Here is a 6951-nt window from a genome sequence, read left to right on the forward strand (position 1 = left end):
TTTTTTTTTTTTTTTTTTTTTTTAAGAATTATTTATTTATTTATTTATTTGACCATGGAGAGAGAGAGGAGAAAAGGAAAGTGAGAAAGCAAGCCACCAAGTCTGGGACTCGAACCACAGTTGGCCCTGTCCAGTGCCTTAACCTCCATGCCATGGGCGGCCCCCTCACTTCATTATTCTAGAGTCAACTAAATACTATGGCCTCAAAGAGTTTGACCCAGTCCTCCTGCTGCCGCTAAAATCTGGCAGCCGTTTTTGTGAATAATTGAGAGGGGAAGCGAAGAGGGAGAAACAGACTTTATTTCACTGTGTTTGAGCCCAAGGAGTGGCCCTGAACTAAGCCCACAACCAACTCCCAGAACAGAAATCACAAGTTATATACAGTTATAATTTCCATTTTTCCATTGTTATCTATAACATAAATTCAGCTAGTTCTATGTTACTCTTCCCCTCATGATTTTTCTGAAATTGTTTTGTGCACTTTTTCTTTTCATATATTTACAAATCTTTTTTTTTTTTCTTAAGGTTTTTACCATAGGTCTTATGTGCTCACCAGAAAGAGTTAGCAAGAAATCACACCCCAGGGGTGTGTGTGTGGGCTATAGCTGCACCACAATCCTTTCTTCTCCATTCTCCTTCTGGGATTTTGGGCATGCACATACATATACCTGGAGTGATTTTTAAGCTGCCAGGTCCAGGACTTGAACTGTAGTCAGTCAAGTGGGAGTTCAGAGCCTTAACCACTGCACCACCTGCGGACACTGTTTTTGTTTTTAGGGTGATTTTGAACCTGTTAACTTAGTTTTGTGACATACATTGACAGATTAGGGAAGCTACAACATACTTTATACTGTGTAACAAAATAATCTAAACATCTGTGAGTTTATTATGGTAAATAATAACATTATTATGACTTTCCCAATTTAACCTGTTACATTGTGTACCTTGAGTAAACATTTCCATCTCAGGATTTCAGCCTGGGACCCCTGTTAGTTACATTTTTTATGGCCATTGTTTCAAGTGGCTTAAATTTTCTCTTCTAAGCAAATAGGCTTATTTATGATCTTATTTGTTACAATAGTTACAGATTAAATTAGTTACAGCAGCTACAAGCAACAGTTAACCCTTAAACTGTAAGAAAGAGGAGTAAAGAAAAGCAAAAAACAAAAATGAAAATACCAGAGTTAAAAATGGTTTGTTTTGGGGGCCAGCAGATGACATAATGGTTATGTTGTTGGACTTCCCCGTAGTTGACCATGGTTCAAGTCATGGACCCAGTGACTTAAAACTGATGCTGGGTACGTGTGCGGGCCCAAGATACAGAGAGAAGAATGGAGGAAAAGGGATTACAGCGTGGCACCCCCTCTGGGGAGGGGGGGGTGTGTTCTCACTTTCTGTCTCTCTTTCTCTGTGTCTCTGGTGAGCGCATGCACCCCATGGCAAAAATATCTCTTAAAAAAAAATAGGTTTTTTTGTTATAATCCTAGCTAAGACCTCTGTGGATAAAACTGATCTTGTTATCTTAGTCATTTCACTGAAAGCACTAGCCAAATCTCTCTTTATGTACATTTAGTGATTATCTTCACTTAGTAGATTGTAAACCTTTTGACACCAAGATTATCACTGTCTTGTTCAGTCACGTATCCCTACTACCTCAGAGGCAAGTCTCATGTACCCTATAGCCAATGCATATTCATAGTAATATTTATTGAGTGGGTGAATAAACATGTATACTACTAAAGAGCATGAAATGTCTATGAATTATTAGGACTAACAGTCTTATGTAATTAACATTTATGCTTGCCAGAATGATGCATCATATTTACTATTTTATTTAAGGTATAGATAAATGTTTATATTTATCCAGTCAGCTTAAAATATAATATTATGGCTACAAAGTTGTAGTAGCCTAAATTAAGAAGCCACCTAAAAGCCCATCAGGAAGTAAATGCATAAATAATTTATGGAAAGGGACCAGCAAGTGGCATGGTGGTTAAGGCACTAGATCCCACATGGCTGACCACAGTTCAAGTCCTGGACCCAGTGGTTTGAAAATCATACCAGGCACATGTGCATGCAAGCCCATAATCCCAAGAGGAGAATAGAGGGAAAAGAACTGTGGTATGGCCATGCCCTATCCCCCTCCAGGGGAGGGGGGGAGTGATTTCTCACTTTCCCCTTTCTCTGTCTCTGTCTGTCTCCAGAAAGTGCACATGCCCTATGGTAAAGAAACAAATAATTCATGGAATACCCATGTTGTATAATATCATGTACCCTTTAAACTCTTAATGTAACTTTATGGTTATGGGATTAAATATAACTATAATTTATTATTACATGAAAGCATAAGGCTGCAAAAGAACATTTATAATATGATTTTATTTTTAGTAAACATACAAACACACAGAACATCTGGAAAATTGTACCCAAAAATACTAGCAAAAATTACGTGTCAGTATTGGGATTATAATTAACTTTCACTTATTTTTTTTCTGCCTTTTTGATCAAATAAATTCTCTCAAACTAAATATATCCTGATGAATATTATCTTGTAACTAGAAAAAGAGCCTTAATACTAGCCCTTTTGAAATGACAAGAAAGACAACATGGTTGCTGAATATGAATTTGGTCATTTTAAAAAATACTTTTATTCTGTTTGGATCTCAAACAACCTAAACCCAAAACCAAAACAAACAAACAAAACAAAAACAAAGAACGTTCTATAACGTAATGTAGAAAGAAGATGGAACAGAACATGAAAGAACCCCATAAAAATATTTTAAAAATCTCAGATTTTCCAGTTTTCTTTTATTTTGTTTATTTTTACATATTACGGACTAATTCCACATTCCATCACCCTCTCTCTCTCTCGTGTTTCTCACACATCATAGTGTCTCTGCCACCTTTAAGTCAATAAATTTGGGGCAAGAAAATAAGCCTCGTCTTTAGTTCTTCCATTGCATGCGAATGAGCGAAAGAACAGAGGTGGTGTTTGTGGTGGGTATGTGCGTTTCAGTCTTGGCAGCAGACACCAAACACCCAAAAGGAAAAAATGGGTGTGAGAAGTCGAGTTAGAAGCAGAAACACCTCCAGAACAGTCTCACCTCTTCCCTTCCTTCCTCCCATGCTGCCAGAAACCCTGACTCGGAAGAAATAACACACACGTCGGGGAAAACTGAGCCTTCCCATGACCCTCTCCGAGCACCTCCTGAGGTTCTGCTTAGACATGATAACAGGTAACGGGACTTCGCTTTCGCTCTCCCTGCCCTTTCCCCTCACATTCACACACTCGTCCGTGTATTTAGATAAGTAGGAAGTATTTCAGCCAAAATATTTTTATTGCAATTCCACATATAGTGAAAAGAACAGTAAAACTGATTTTGTTTTTCCTTTGCTTTCATAACTCCACATACCTTATCTTTAGAGAGCAGATCTACCAGAAGATGGTCACTCCTTTTTGATAAGTTATCCCCAAGAACAAGCTTTCCACTGCATTCTGAAGAAAACCTCTCCTTCTCCCCCCCGAGATGCGTACCTGGTGTCTTACGCACAGAGCCCGTTTGGCACCAGGCCTAGTGTCTGGTATGTCCATCCCTCCACTGGTGACGTTCTTCTGTTGGTTTCTGGTACCGCTCCTGGCACTGCCCCAAATCATTGCCATGCTGCTGCTTCCAGCTACCAGCTTTGGACCCTCCATGTCACCTGTTCACCCTCTGCCCAGCCCTGACTGATTCTAGGCACTCTCCTAAACCCAGCACCTATCAGGATGAAGACAGTTACTTGACGTTTATGCTGAATGCTGATTCCATGCTGGCTATGACTGCTTATTGCAGCCCCTGGCTGTGGTCTTCCACCTAAACCCAGCACCTATCAGGATGAAGACAGATACTTGACGTTTATGCTGAAAGCTGGCTGATTCCATGCTGGCTATGACTGCTTGTTGCAGCCCCTGGCTGTGGTCTTCCGATGCTTCTTTTGTGGCAAAGCCAGATGTGTCTCCATGTGGCCCAGTGTGGGCAGGTGAGTAGTAGAAGATTATCAGCCCCACTGTCTTGTCCACGTGCAGTTAAAAGGCATGAAACCAAGTGACACTTGAGTTCCATCTCCAAAGGGTGGCAAGAATGGAACCATTTTTGAAAATGCATCTTTAGTAAAACAGAGACAACCATGAGGAGGGAGGTAGAAGGCAAAACAGTTGCTGGACCACCAGGTGGTTCAGTGGTTAAGGCACTACATTCCCACATGACCGACCACAGTTTGAGTCCCAGATCCAGCAGCTTGAAACTGGTGCTGGGTGCGTGTGCATGCATGACCAAAATCCTGAGAGAACATAGGAGAAGGAAATGCAATGTGGCCATCCCTTCTGGGGGGGTCATTTCTCATTTTCTCTCTCTCTGGTGAGCACATGTGCCCCCATAGCAACAATCTCTTTAAAAAATTTTTAAAATAAAAACAAGATAATGCTAACATTTGCCCAGTTTCTAATTCTTAAAAACCTGGCTAGGACAGAATTCCGTACCTAGCAAACATTCTTTCTAAACACTCCTGCAACTTTGATATATCTAACTATTCAAACTCATAAATCAAAGAATTCGGAACGCCTTCAAGATTTCAAATGTTTTTTTAAGAGACAGATGCTATACATAACACACTGCCTACAAGAAGGCTTTATAGGCATAGTGCATAGAAAGCATTGACACTGTGGTAGATACAAACAATGGTAAACTTTCGCACATAAACCCCGTTAAACATTAACATCTCCTTTTAATGAAAGATCAGTCCAAGATCCAAGTACCTCATCACTACAATACTGCATTTGCTTTTCTGGCCTGTAGGTACGTAACTGGAGAATCGGCCTGACCCCTTCAAGACTCAATGTTCAGTTTTGTTAGGGCATGTTTGGGTTACCTTTTAATCTAGGGGCAGGGGAGTTCTTCTGAGGCATTGCCTTTCTGGGGTCTCAGCTACATGTCTGGGGAGTTCAGGAAAGGCCCCCTCATTCTGGCTGTTTGCAGTTCCTCAATCTCACTGTGCAACCTCGGGGACCAGCTGTCTAGGAGCTGTTCTGATGGAGGCTTCCTAATGTCATGAACTACGTAACGGAAAGCTGAGGATGAGCAAAGATGTAAGGCGACCCCTATTTTGAGTTTTGGAATTCCTTCTTTGAGCAGTTCTCTACTTTGCAGTCCCCAAATCTCACCTATGACGTCTCAGCTCAGTGAAAGTTATGCTCTTCCCAGACTCAACTCCCAGAAGCATGATCGAGACAGTGACTCCAGATGAAACTGGAGTGCTTATAAGGTGACCACGCATATTCCCCTCTCTGTCTGCTCTCAAAGGGCCACCACCAGGCAACAGCTTACTTTGTTTTGTGTAGGTCTATATTTGTGACTAGCACAAAGATCTGCTACCAGTTCCTTCGCCACTCCTATACGACAAGTGTCTAAAGTGTCTCTTTCTGTACTCTGAAATTCTGATTAGATGTATGCTAGATCTCCTCATGCGATTTTCATGTCTTTTAGCTCTTTTCCTAAATTTCATCTCTTTCTCTCTGTGCTGGATTCTGGGTAATATCTTTTGATTTATATCATAGTTCTGTATCTCCTCAACTGACTCTCACGTACTGATAAACATGTGGATAGTATTGTTGTAATTTCTTGTATTTTCAAATGGAGAAATCAATTTCCTATCTGCTTGCTTATTTTCATAGGTTTCCAGTCCAGATATTTGTCATCTCCCATCTTTTAGTAAACATAGCCAACAAATATAATCCCCCTGTTAATTTCGAACTAAAATCTTTGTAGGTCTCTTTCTGTTGTCTTTTGTTTCCATTGGGTCTTGCTCATGGTATCTTTGTTGCTTTTGTGCTTTGGTATTTTGCTTTTCCACTGAGCTGTGTATTATCCTAGGACTGTAATTTGTTTTGATCATTTTATGCATTTAATAACTATTAATTTAGCACTTAGTATGTGGCAACTGATTTATTGGAATTGAACAAAGCAGACATAAATCCTATTGCTCAGAGGGCTCATACTCTAGGTGGAAAGAGTAAAAGTTGGAGACTACACACACGTGCATACATGCACACACACACAGGGTTGATTTGTTGGGGGTATGATGTGTCATAAAGGATAGAAAAATAATTGGGACAAAAACAAAATACATGAACAGTGAGGCCAGGAAAGGTCTCAGTGAATAATATGAAGAAAATTGCCTGGTGTAATTTCTAGAGAAATAGCAGTATAGACAAGTGAGCAAGGACAGCAAATTCAATAGCCTTGAGGCTTGGTCATGCCTATAGTGTTGAAGAAACAGCAAGAGGGACCAGCAGATGGCATAATGGATACGTCACTGGACTCCCATGTAGTCGACCTCTGTTCAAGTCCTGGACCAAGTGGCTTAAATTCATGCTGGGCGTATGTGCATGCGTGCCCAAGATCCCAAGAGGAGAATGGAGGAGAAGAGATTATGGCATGGCCATCCCCTCTTAGGGGTGATTTCTTGCTTTCTATTTCTCTGTCTCTCTCTCCCTCTCTTTCTGGTAAGCACATGTGCCCTATAGCAAAAACTTCTCCCCCCCCCCAAAAAAAAAGAGAGAAAGATATTTTATTTGGCATTGAAATAGCATGCAAGTCCATGTAGATCATTTGGGAGTAAAAGAACATAGGCAGAGAGACAGGAAGTGAGGCATGGGAGAGGAGGCAGTTGAGAGAAGGTTAGTTTTCAAATCAGCTAATTCTGTGAGTGGAGGGACTTAGGCTCAAAGGTCTGGGAAACAGAGACCACAGTGCTGTGATTCTGGAAGTTTTCTAATAGCATGACAAGGAAGCCTTTCTTCTTTTTCCTATTAAAAATAAATAAATAATAAGAATAATTTTGGAGGAGACAAGCAGAACAACAAAATGCAGTTGTTTTTTTTTTTTTTTTTTTTTGGGGGGGTTTTCACTGTCG

This window comes from Tupaia chinensis, unplaced genomic scaffold, assembly GCF_000334495.1.
Source record: "Tupaia chinensis unplaced genomic scaffold, TupChi_1.0 Scaffold000362_1, whole genome shotgun sequence".
In the NCBI taxonomy this organism is placed as follows: Eukaryota; Metazoa; Chordata; class Mammalia; order Scandentia; family Tupaiidae; genus Tupaia; species Tupaia belangeri.